Source organism: Semicossyphus pulcher, unplaced genomic scaffold, assembly GCF_022749685.1.
Source record: "Semicossyphus pulcher isolate SPU_LCO1_2020_fin unplaced genomic scaffold, fSemPul1.0.p SCAF_11, whole genome shotgun sequence".
NCBI classification, from domain to species: domain Eukaryota; kingdom Metazoa; phylum Chordata; class Actinopteri; order Labriformes; family Labridae; genus Semicossyphus; species Semicossyphus pulcher.
Genome location: NW_027211615.1, coordinates 1,769,927 through 1,782,978, shown reverse-complemented (window position 1 = coordinate 1,782,978; position 13,052 = coordinate 1,769,927). Strand labels below are relative to the sequence as shown.

Here is a 13,052-nt window from a genome sequence, read left to right as displayed (position 1 = left end):
AGAGAAATGAGCAAGTAGATATTCTGGCAATATGGAGCCACAAGTCCCCTTGAGCAAAGCGGAGGCTAAGCCATTCATCAGGAAATATGCAGAATCAGTCTGGCAGGAGTATTGGGATTTTCAGGAAACTGGTGACTGGTGGCAGGGAGAAAGGTGGGCTGGAAAAGAAGAGAAGAAAACGTCATCATGCGTCTGAGGAGATGACATAGAGGTCTCAACCACACATTATATATAATAGGTAAGCACCCATCTGGAAAATGAACACACTAACCAACCAGAATCTGTTGGACATGTACCGCTTCACTGCAGAGAAACACTATTCAGAGGAATCAACTCTTTCAGTCACTCAGTAAGGCAAAACATCAGGCCTTTTCATTGTCAGGTCTTTGGGGGAATGTAACAGCTAATATTAACGGTGAGATCATTAAATACTTAAATGAATCAGATTTAATTAAACTAACTTTTTTCCTGCACAATCTCTTGTTCCACACTCCAGCCCAGTTGGAGGCGGTAATGCACCTATATACCTGGTTTGCCAACCAGCTAATACACTGAAGAAGAAGAAGAAGAAGAAGAAGAAGAAGAAGCGTGTACCGGAAATAGCGTCTTTGTTTCCGGGTCTCGAAGTTTCTCTCTGGTGAAGCACAGTTATGTATGGACGTGCTAGCGTGCTACAGGAGCAGAGTAAACGTAGAAAAGACGTCAGCGTTTAGTTTTCTTTTCCTTCTGTGACTCTTGGATGTGTGGAAAATGTCCGGGTTTCAGGATCTTAAAGATTTATTCAGACGGCGGCTGCTCGCTGCGGTTATCAGAGACGAGGCAGGACAAACAACAACATCCGGATACGAAGAGGAGCTCCACCGCCAAAGAAAACAGCTGGATGTGATTTTAACACCTGAAATAAAGCTGCGGAGAGCAGGTTGGTTTTCTTTCACTGCTGGAAACGTGTTTCCTACTAATGTTTCAGGGAGCCGAGCCTTTAGCTAACGTTCATAGACGCACAGAGCGTGTTAGCCGCAGCTAGCTCCTGCTAAGAAAATACTTTGTGTACTGGACTTGATGGCCCAAACCCAGTTTCCACCCTAAAGCTCCACTGAACACGCACGTACTTTAATTGCTTTAATGGTATATGGACTGTACTTATATAGCGCTTTTCTAGTCTTTGCGACCACTCAAAGCTGCTTTTACATTACATATCACATTCACCCATTCACAGACACATTCATACACTGATGGCAGAGGCTGCTACGTAAAATGCTCTGTCAAACTGTCAATCGGTTCAATCACATTCATACCCGTTGACTCCACCGGGAGCAATGTGGGGTTCACTGTCTTGCCCAAGGACACTTCAACATGTACAGTAGACTGATGGAGCTGGGGAAGAAAAAGAGGAAAAAGGAGAGAAAGTCAGGACTCTTAATGGCTCTTCTGCATGTGAAAAGCTCCTCCAGGTCGTCATTTTTATAATAGTTCCAGAATTCACCCAAATGTTGAATATTTGGAGTTTCCATAAATGGGAATTATGGATCCAAAGGTCAAACCCTGCTTGGATCAAAAAAATATTTACCCTTAAGTGCTTTGGATTGTTTAGATGAAATAAGTGAAATGAGTTCCAGTAAAATGAGTACAGTGAAATGAGTTATTTTACACAAGAAAACAACGCTGAAGGCATTCACTGCATATGTTCTTCTTTTCACGGAATTCTTTATTATTCTACTATTTTATTATTCTGCTGCGTTTTTTACCACCGCTTCTCCTTCCACATTTTTCAACCGATTCAAACCATTCGAACATCAAAACATTCAGCGCATTCGGGATCGGTGTGCTATGACTTTTCTCATTCATACCATTCATCGTTTCGGAGATATTCCCATTTTTCCCGGACATTTTGCCCATTCAAATGAATGGTGGAATGTTCAAAAATGAGACATTTTCAACCCTTTTCAGCATATTTCAACCTTTTTCAAGACTTCACAGCTCATTCATACATTCACTCAGAAACTCCATTCTACTTTTAGAATATTCACACACTTTCAGCTTTCTTCAGGTCATTTCAACTTTTTCCTATCATTCATAGTTTATTCACAGTTGCCTTTCAAAGCACATAAAGTTTCAGTGAAATGTCTAACATCAGAGTGCAGGATTTCAAATTCAGAGGGGAGAGGCTGCTGAAAAATAACTTGGACACATTCTAAACAAATTGCAACTGATCCAACAATTGTCACTCCACATACATAAATTTGGTATCAAATCGTAGGTGTTCTTGTGCTCCTTCTGTTAGATGGGTACTTGAAACCAAAAAATGTACACTTTTGCCTGGAGATGCCCAACTGTCACAGAAACTTGACCAACTGCCCCATCTGCTTTAATGTTAAATATTTCTGGAGAACTCCAAATGGATACTCTTTTGTATTTCACTGCCCTGGCAACATTTTTGACAGTAGAGACATAAATGACTGCTTCATCAGACCCTTGTGATGGTCACATTTAATTTTTGTGTTGATAGCATTTACTGTCTTGACACAAGCACAGATGTGACAGGGTGTTTTCACCTTAAATCACATTAAAACCAACTGCCAAACTGAAAAGTCACACAGCTGCTACTCATGAACCATTGCCACGGCAACAGCTGAGTTCAGCAGGAGGTCACTTGAGGTCAGTTGGAGATCAATTGACACACATACACACACACAGGACAGACATTTGAACACTCTCTCAAGCATTTTTCAAGGCTTGTCTTTCATTTTAAACTCCTCCATCATCCTCATCACCTCCTCAGTCCTCTTCCTCACCTCCAGACTCACTCTCATCACCACACATCTTTCATACTTATATTCATTCATCATTCAAGTGCAGCATTAGCAGTTTAGCGTCAGCTCTTCAACAACATATTCCACAACATTCATACATTACATTCATTCAACATTCAAGCACAGCATTAGCAGAATAGCGTAAGCTATTCAGCAGACAGCATTCTAGTTAGTATTCAGATTTAATTAAATCAGTACTATTTGTCATTCTGTATTCTATTATGCATTCATGATATGCAGGAAAGTGATATTGTGATTTTCATTTCCACTCAGGAGTTTTATTGACATTCATTCATAGAACTGTATTAGGTATAAGACATTATTCCTAACTAATGAATTGAAAATATTAGCTTTTAGCGTCTCCTTCCCATTTAGGAAAGGGTTATTTTATAATCACAATATTATGGTACTGTATTGTGTTGTCATGCATGGTGGGGCAGAAAGCAAAACCTTGTTTGACTCCTGGTTTTACACTGAGATTGAAATAAGTCAAATGAAAGAATTGATGTAGAAACAAACCACATATTTATTATAAATAGAAAACACAGTGAAAACAAAGACGTCCCACCCCCCAAACCCTCTCTTTCACGCACCCCATCTCCACACACACGCACACAACATTATAGAACGACAATTAATTGAACACAACAAAATAAATAAGAAAAATGATGCCAAAAAATATTAATCAAATAACTCCACGACGTTTCTACTTTCACTCTTGGATGCTTGTGATAACGATCTGTCGCTTAACGTTAATAACTGATGTTGTATTTGTCAACCAACCGGCTATATACAAACAGTTTTTCATGGAATGTCACCAACTGTTGTTTAGTTGTGACTCACTCGGGGTGGGCGATATGGCCTAAAAATGATCACAATATTTCACAAGATTTTGCGATAACGATATTCATGACGATATAAAAACAAGAAAACTGAATAATGTTTTGTTTGTGATTTCAGGCAGCAGCAATTATTCATGCAGTCTGGGGTCTGCTGTCAGCTGAGCGCCCCACCTCTACACACTCACACACTCCACACATGCAGGAGCAGGGTTTATACGGACAGACAGGTATCACTCATGCTCGTATTGATTTACAGCGGAGACAAGTGTTTCTAAAATGAACAGGAAAAGCAAGACGCAACTTGTTATCAGTAACATTTGTCTTGCAAATTTACATCTTTCATATCGCGATATAATTTTTTTACGTGATAAAAGAAAGAATCATACCGGTATAATCTGACCGATTAGGCACAGCCCTAACTCACACAACTCTTGCTGCATGCACCCGTTTTATTTTGCTCCCTTTATGAAGCACGCTGTAGCTTGGATTTTGAAATGTGCTCTATAAAGGTTAATATTATTATTATTGTTATTATTATTTAGTTTTTTATTATTAATATGACTTACACTTGATTTTATAAAAAAAAAAATTAATAGTATGGGAGTTCAACTCCACTTTAATTAATTATTGAAATATTAGCAATGACAAGTATTACAGAAAATTGAGGATCCAATTCATGGAGATTTATCGTGAATCTTTTTCTTTTTTTTTTTGCTGATCTGAAAAAGCGATGATCGTCTGTGACTCAAAACCGAGAAGCGATCCCAACCGTGAGTTTTGTGATCCGTTAAACCCCACACGGCGGAGTTAAGTCCAACTGACATTTTGAAGAAGTTGGTGATGTTTTCTGCCTTTTGCTGATGTAACTTTGTTGTGCATAGGTTTAGTTTACAGTCGTTGGTCTTTTTTCATTATTGCAGATGTGATTTGTTGATTCATTTGTTTGCTCTATTTGCGCTCTCTGCTGGACATTTTTAGATTTTTCCAAACAATTTGAATATTTGGACAGTTGATTCCAGAACAATGAAACCTTCTCTATTGTAGTTCAGCTGAATGACTGCTGAATGTTGGTCAATGGTTTATTTTCTTAAATGTAATTTTAAAAAATGTTGATCCATATCTTTTCTGGTTGATGTATGTAAACAGGTGTAATCCACTGCTAACCCTGCATAGAGATCAGTGACCCAGCAACAGGCAGGAGGTTCATATTGTTATTCAGCCAATTTATTATCCTAAATGTACAGCTGACGACAGTCACGAGCTATAAAGACAAGATTTCTGTCTTTCATCAACGATAATAAAGTTTTCCAGATTTGCTTAAACATTTGCTGGTGGTGTTCTTCAGCATCTATTTTATTTGTGTTCACTGTGTCCTGCAGACGTCCAGCAGCTGTTGTTGAGTAAAGAAGAGCTTCAACCTGAGCAGCAGGAGTGGAGCCCCAGTCTGGACCAGGAGGACACTGAGCCCCCCCACATTAAAGAGGAACAGGAGGAACTCTGGATCAGTCAGGAGGGAGAGCAGCTTCAAGGACCAAAGGAGACTGATACCACCAAGTTCCCCTTCACTATTGTCATTGTGAAGAGTGAAGATGATGAAGAGAAACCTCAGTCCTCACAGCTCCATCAGAGACAAACTGAACAGATGGAAACAGGAGCTGATGGAGAGGACTGTGGAGGAGCAGAACCAGCCAGGAACTCAGATCCAGAGAGACATTTACAACCAGAGACTGAGGTCAAGACTGAAGACTCTTCTGAACCTGAGACTGAAGACAGTGAGGATTATTGGAAGGACACCAGAGAACATCAGAAAGCTTTAAACTTTATAGATAAGAGACCAGGGAATAATAAGAAATCACACAGCTGCTCTGAGTGTGGTAAAACATTCAAAGAGAAAGGAAATCTAACCAAACATGTGAGAATTCACACAGAAGAGAGACCCTTCAGCTGCTCTGAGTGTGGTAAAGGATTTAAACGCAAAGGAAATTTGTCCGAGCATATGTTAGTTCACAAAGGAGAGAAACCCTTCAGCTGCCCTGATTGTGGTAAAAGATTTACCTGTGAAAAAAGTGTGACCAGACATATGTTACTTCACACTGGAGAGAAACCCTTCAGCTGCTTTGATTGTGGTAAAAGGTTTAACTGTAAAGGGAATCTGACCAAACACATGAGAATTCACACACAAGAGAAACCCTTCAGCTGCTCTGAGTGTGGTAACAGGTTTAAACGTAAAGGAAATCTTACCCAACATATGTTCATTCACACGGGAGAGAAACCCTTCGGGTGCTCTGAGTGCAGTAAAAGATTTAGCCGAAAAGGATATCTTACTGAACATATGTTGATTCACACAAGAGAGAAACCCTTTGGCTGGTCTGATTGTGGTAAAATGTTTAACTGTTAAATTAATCTGACCAAACACATGATTATTCATATGGGAGATAAACCCTTCTGCTGTGTTTGCAGTAAAACATTTATTCACTGTGCAACTGAGCTCACGTGTTGGTTCACACTGGAGAGAAAAACTTAAGCTGCTCCACGAGTGTGGAAGACAGGAGATTTACCTAACAGCCTAATTTGACACGCCACATGGCACGTCACAGAGGGGACATACCGTTAAGTTGCAGTGTTTGCAACCAAAGATTAGAAAACCACAAGTGTGTTGGCGTTCAGGCTTCAGAGCTTCATCAGAACCAATTCAGCTAGAGTTACTCACACAGGAGAGAAAAAAATTAGCTGCCATGTCTGCAGTAAAAAATGTACACAAAGGGTAGAGTTGGTGACGAAGATTAGTTTGGTTTCCAACGTTAAAAAAAATCTTGGAATCCGTTTTTTCCTTCCTGATAAGATAAACTTTATTTAAAGGTATGTCAATTTCAGAAAATCCTCATTCCTAGTGACACGGTCGGCCGTTGAACCTTCTTGTACGCGCTCGCATCCAGGGTTTTTGCCGAAGACACATGAAACTGAGCATGCGCAGTCTCAGAACTCACCGGCTCTGTTTACTTTTCACTGACGAGACGTGTTCATTGACCGGCATCATGTTGTCCAAAATCAACACTGTTTGTCATAATACCTAAGTTAATATCATGTAAGGTGACTAAGTTATTTGTCAAGCTAGACTGACAACAGTAGTTCATCAGTAGTTATACACATTTGCTTTGTTCTGCTACATAATTTACTAAATCAACACCGTTTGTCATGTTAGCTGGCAAAGTTATGCGTCAAGCTAGATAACTGACATACACACTCTGATAGTATTTTGGTAGTCATAACGTTAGCGAGCATGCTAAGGTTAGCCAACTAGCTCTAACATAAATACACTGCATGACTCTGGGATTGTGCTTGGTAACCAAACAGCAAATTACGCCGGTGAACCAGCAAATCATCACAAGCATCAGCGAACATTAGCTGGACGGGGCAGGGCAGCTGGAGAGAGCTGGGATGAAGCTCTTGTGCTGTGAGAGAAAAAAACGGTGCACCCAGTGAGAGAGCGCTGCACACAGGTTTTGTTTCTATGACAACAATAAATTGTGGGTCTGTTTTGATCCCCAAAAGCAATCGAAGGTCTCCATGATGCACATGCACTGCCGATGTTGACTCTAGTTTTCCCCTGACGTCGGTCACTTCCTGTTTGGTCAGACGGGCTTCACTAGATAAAACTTATTTTTGTTTTTTATCCTTGTGTGTAGTTTGTGTTGGTGTTGTTGTGGGTGCTGTCGTTTGTTGGCATTACCCGTCTCCATTTCACAGTTTGCGTTGTCTCGTGTCGCCCACTGTTGACTGTAGTGGCGTAAAATGAGCTCTCGGCAGAGGTACTCGCAGACACCCATATACGTCATACGAGTGCTTTACATAAAAATCAGCCAACAGGCTGTTATGGCCGATGGAGGAAGTACGGGAAGGTCTCAATATATGTAACATCTTACATATAGCCCCTTTAATACAGGACATAGCAGCGCTCCTTTTTGCAGGGGCACCTGCTGTTGCGGGAGCTGTTGATGGTTGTGCGTTTTGATAGCCTCCTCCTCTCACTCACCACTTCTATGTAGTCCAGAGGACAATCTGGGAGACAACTGGCCCTCCTGACCAGCTTGATTAGACTGTCCCTCTCTGTACTCCCTCCTCCCAAAGGACCTCAGTCCTCTCAGCAGGTGCAGACAACCTTGGCCCTTATTTTGCAGGAAGTCTGTGTTGTTTCCACCATCTCTATGTCCAATCCCTGGATGTTTATTGGTGCATTCTGGGTTGTGTTCCTGCAGAAGTCAATCACCATGACCTTTCTGTTGTTGGCATTGAGATGAAAATGGTTAAGCTCACGCCAGTCAATAAAGTCTGTGAAGACCTGTACTCCTGTTCGTTTTCATCAGATACACATCTGATGGCTTTATCTTCAGAGGACTTATGGAGCTGACAGCTCCAACAGTTGTAGTCAAGGTCTGATGTACACAGGGTGAAGAGAAAGGGGGAGAGCACTGTCCCCTGTGGGGCCTCTGTGCTGCAGACCACCATGTCAGACACACAGCCATGAAGCCTCACATACTGTGGTCTGTTGGTGAAGTAGTGTATTGTCCATGCTGCCAGGTGACAGTCTACTCCAACTCCTTCTAGCTTCCCCCTGAGCAGTGCAGGCTGGATTGTGTTGAAGGTATTGGAGAAGCCAAAAAACCTGACCCTCACAGCGCTGCCTGTTTCCTCCATTGCGTAGTTTTGATGGAATTGGTTCTCCATCTTAGTCCTGTAGTTGGCCTTGCCATCCCTTTTTTCCTTTGTCAGTTCCTTCTGCACCCTCCTTGGCTCCTCTCTGTCCCCAGATCTACATTTGTAAAAATCCTCTTCTTTTCAATTATCAGGGCCATTATTTCAGGGGTACGCCGGGGTTTGTTGTTGTAAAAACACTGTACTTTCCTGGTGGGCACAGTGTTCTCTACACACTGAATTTTGTTGTCCATAACACAGTTAGTCACACTGTCAATATCTCCCCTGTGTGGGCTGCACTTCCCAGTGAGTGGTGTCAGAGCAGTCCTGCAGCGCCTCAGTTTCTCCTTAGACCACTTCTTCACATACCTTGTGGTGAGGGGTTGTTCCCTCACCAGAGGTATGTAATTGGGCTGCAGTCTGACCAGGTTGTGATCTGAGCGGCCCAGTGGGTGAAGGGGTGAAGAGCTGTATGCATCCTTGGGGTTTGCACACAGATTTGCATAAAGTTTTGTCGTCTCTTGTGTGGCAGTCAACATACTGGGTGAATGTAGGGACAGTGGCAGACAGGAATGCATGATTAAAGTCTCCTGATATGAGGACGAGGGCCTGAGGGTGCGATGTTTGCAGCTGAGACACTGATAACGATTGTGATACCTAGTGTTGAAAAATAACTCAAAGTAATAAACCAAAAGACAAATAATTACCAACTCAAGGAAATAAACAGCAAAAGGAGAAAAAAAAAAGAAATTCAATCAGATAGTAATCAATGAAATGCAAACCTAAACCAAATTAAGCCCAACAGATGTCCCAATCCCCATGCAGTCATTAAAAGCCAGCCCAGTGCTAATGGGGGGCTGGTGGTTAACACAGGATTCACACCAAAAGAAAAAAGTTTAAGATGCAAATCCACACAAAGCAGAGCAAGGCGAAATCATGTGGGGCAAAGCTAGGAAGCCAAACAGCTGCGAAGCAAAGCAGGGTAACGAAGCTGGGTAAGCAAACCAAGTAGCAAAGCAGCCGTGTTTCTTATGCCAATCAACGCTGAAGTAGCAGGTAAACGTTCTCAGACCTGGCAGACAATCCCTATCACAATAAAGAAAACAATGAGTTGTGTTAATACTGCTACATGCCATCATAATTACTGTGGGGCATACATACCAATCAGGCAGTATCTGCTCGCGCCTCAGAGGGAGAGGAGGAGAGAGCCTTCACGCTCATGCCACAAACGGCCAAACAGCCGCGACTCCAGCCAAGAGAGATCCACATGGGAGCATCTAAAATAAGCAAAAACGACTAATATAGCAGCGCAACAAGGGATATTTAATTAAATGGGCGGGGCCTACGAGCCAAAGAGCAAAGAGGGCGACAAGGGCTGCTTCTCGTGTCTCTTAAATTGCATCCATGAACTGTAAAACTGCTTTCATGATCAGTTGGTGGTTGTCATGATGGCCGAAGAAAGACTTGATTGAAAATGATAATACGCCTAAGTCTCATAATGTCTTACACAAAGTTTTCCTTTCTGTATTATATTTGTCACATTCCAGTAAAACATGCTTGATTGTTTCAGCATGCCCACATTCACAAAGTCCAGTATTATGTTTCCCTATAATGCATAAATAATGATTTAACCCACAATGTCCAAGCTCAGTCTGTAAATTTTAACAGTCTCTTCGTGTTTCCAAGTAACAACTGCCTTTCTTCTCAAATCCTGCATTCCCACTCTGGGTCCATAGAACCATCTGTGAAAATGTTTAAATAATGCTCTATTTCAAGGCCTATCCCATACTGTTCTTTTCATATAAAAACGTTTGATTGCTGTCCACTTCTTGCATTAGCGAAAAAGGCACAGGCAGGGTCCAAAATTTGCACCCACCACTCGCCAAATGCGGGTAAAAATCCAGTTTGGCGACTAAAATAAATGAGGTCGGGTGCCAGGGGAGGGTGCTCCCATCACTACAAAACATACCTTAAATTGTTGACGAAGTTTTGTTTTGCAATGACTATGCACGTCACTGGCGTGTGTCCCTTAATATGTATATCGCAATCCTTTAATTGACCCTCGCTGACCACCATCGGCGCGCTCACACTTTTGTTAGTAAGCTCGCGCAGGGCTTCAGTGTGTCAACAATCTGATATTGAGTTTCCATGTTGTGGAGACGTATTTCCAATTCACTTAGCCTCGCCATCACTGCATCTAAACTACAGTATTAACGTGTACCACTGTCGGTACGGGAGACAGAAGATAAGCTAAACACCTGAGACACCTAGCAGGAAACAGCAGAGGCTATCGCTAACAGCTGAGCTACAGTATTGTCATTAGCGGAACTGAAGAGCTTGTAAATGATAGTCGGATGAACGATGAATGAGAGAGCTGAGTGCTTGATCAGAACTACTACAAGTTTAATTGTGCAGTGGATTAATGAGCTGCACTGATAAAAAGCTTATTTTGTTGCAGTGATGGAATAAGTAATCAAGAAAAAAAAATATCAGTGTATAAATACTCATTACAAGCAAAAGCCCTGCAATAAGATAATGTGGAAAGTGGAGGGTGGAAAAAGGTGTGTGTACCAACAACGCCACCTGGGGAGTTGCGCCCCAGGAAATAGTTATAATAATTTTAATATAATCATTTTTGTAAGGTCACGCAAGGTCCAAAATTACCACGGGGCAAGAGACTGTTGTAGAAAATATACAAAAATACTTTATTTTACAAATCAATAAAATTCACAAATTGACAGCTGTTTGCACGTCATGAAAACACTTGGGCCAAGGGAGGGGGAATGGATGGATGAGTGGACGGAGCTGAGGCTTACCACGGCGGCCCAGAACCAAAATCAAGGGAGGAGGAGAAACTAAATCAAAACACCCGTGGCACTGCACACACACGCAACTGGGGATCGGTGAGAAAAACCCACCACCAGGGGTTGGGTCGCCGCCTTGGGCCCACAGCGCCTGTCCACAAACAGAGAGGGAAAATGAAAACGGCCTCAGTGATCAACAGCACACACACACACACACACACACACACACACACACACACACACACACACACACACACACACACACACACACACACACACACACACACACACACACACACACACACACACACACACACACACACACACACTAAGTAATAAAAGAAACAGAAACCAAAATACCAGTACACATAACAAACTACAAACATACAAAATAAATCACGTTAACAACCTAATTAATAAATCAATAAAATTTAGTGGCAATTCCGAGTCCAGGCGCCAGCTCAGTGAAGAGCGCAATGGCCACGGGGAGTCAACCGGGCCACACAGCGCCGCACAAACCCAAGGGCTAAAACAGGGAGAGTCCAGAAGAGGCCACAACGGGTCAAAGAGAAGAGAGCAGAGCCAAAACAGCAGTGCCGTCCAGGAAGCTGCAGCAGTGGGTTAAACTACTTTGGCCTCACCGGCACAGCATCACAGAGGACGAGAGGAGGGATACTCCAGGCTGCAGCATAAAATCATTACAATCAGCCGGGAGCGGAGAAACAGATTATAAAAGAAAAGGCGGACAATGCCAACTTACCACATGGAGGCACAATCACACCCAGAGGGGCTACCAGCGGGACAACCCGGCCCCACGCCACCACAGTCTGCATCAAGAGAAGACTGTCACCATTACGCATTTCAGCACATTGAATGGGAGAAAGAAGCAACTGTGCGCTTTACCTGTGCGCTGCGGGAGGAAACACGCACCGCAACAGCAGATGCGCCAACAGGCACGACAGCACCAAACCACAGCCACGCCACCCAAGCTCCACCACGGCAGGCCACAGCCACCACCAGGAACCAGCGGATCCGGAAAAGGAGAGAGAGAGGCGCGCCAGGTATGGACACTCTATATAGCGGCGCGGTGCCGCCCATCAATCAGTGCTCCCGATACACAACACAGCGCCCTGCTGCGAGAGGGGGTACACAGTGCTCCGGCCACAGAAGCCTAAAGGATGAGAAGAGTTCCTTATGGATTTAAAAAGAGTCTATAGGCTGTAAAGAGCCTCCTACCCGGACCGGCAGGAGTAAGGTAGAGGCTGGGCTGTAGTTCAGCATTAACGTCAGGTTCAGGTTAACTGTCCTTGTAGCTCGCCATCAACCTGGCCAGCTCGCTCCAAGCTACAACCCCGGACACACACTCGAGGCGGACACAGCGGTAAGCGGCTCCTGCAGCAACTCTGTTCCGACCGAGGATGGCGTCTCTATGAGAGTGCATCGGAGTTATTATGCGATATGATGAGTGAAACTTAACTTTTCGAACAATTATTTTTACCTAAAGGCCTGATATGCGTACCTGAACTGTTAAAAGGAAGGAAGGGGAAAAAAGAAAGAAGAGGAAAGGATTGAGTAAAGAGAGACGGGATTCCACCGCTCCACCTGTTGAACTGAAGCCAGCTGCAACTGACTGAACAGTTGATTGAACACGAGGCGGTACAAACTTTTTACTCGGCATCGGACCTCTACATTACATCTGCTGACTGGATTATTAAACGCTGGTCTAGGCATGAATGTGAATTTACTTCATGCTAACATGCACTCATATGCACGAAAATCACTGGAGGACCAGCTGGAAGTTATGGATGAGTTAATGAATTCAGATGGGCCACCTTCAGAGTCCTCTCCTTTAACCTCAAATTTAAAGCCACCATCTAAGAAATCAAAGACACTGCTTAATGAGG

At 43.0% G+C, this 13,052-nt stretch overlaps 1 pseudogene; it reads left to right on the top strand.

Moving 5' to 3' along the window:
* The first annotated feature begins 699 nt into the window (after positions 1-699).
* LOC138611215 (gastrula zinc finger protein XlCGF57.1-like) lies at positions 700-6,415 on the top strand (annotated as a pseudogene).
* Positions 6,416-13,052: the final 6,637 nt, after the last annotated feature.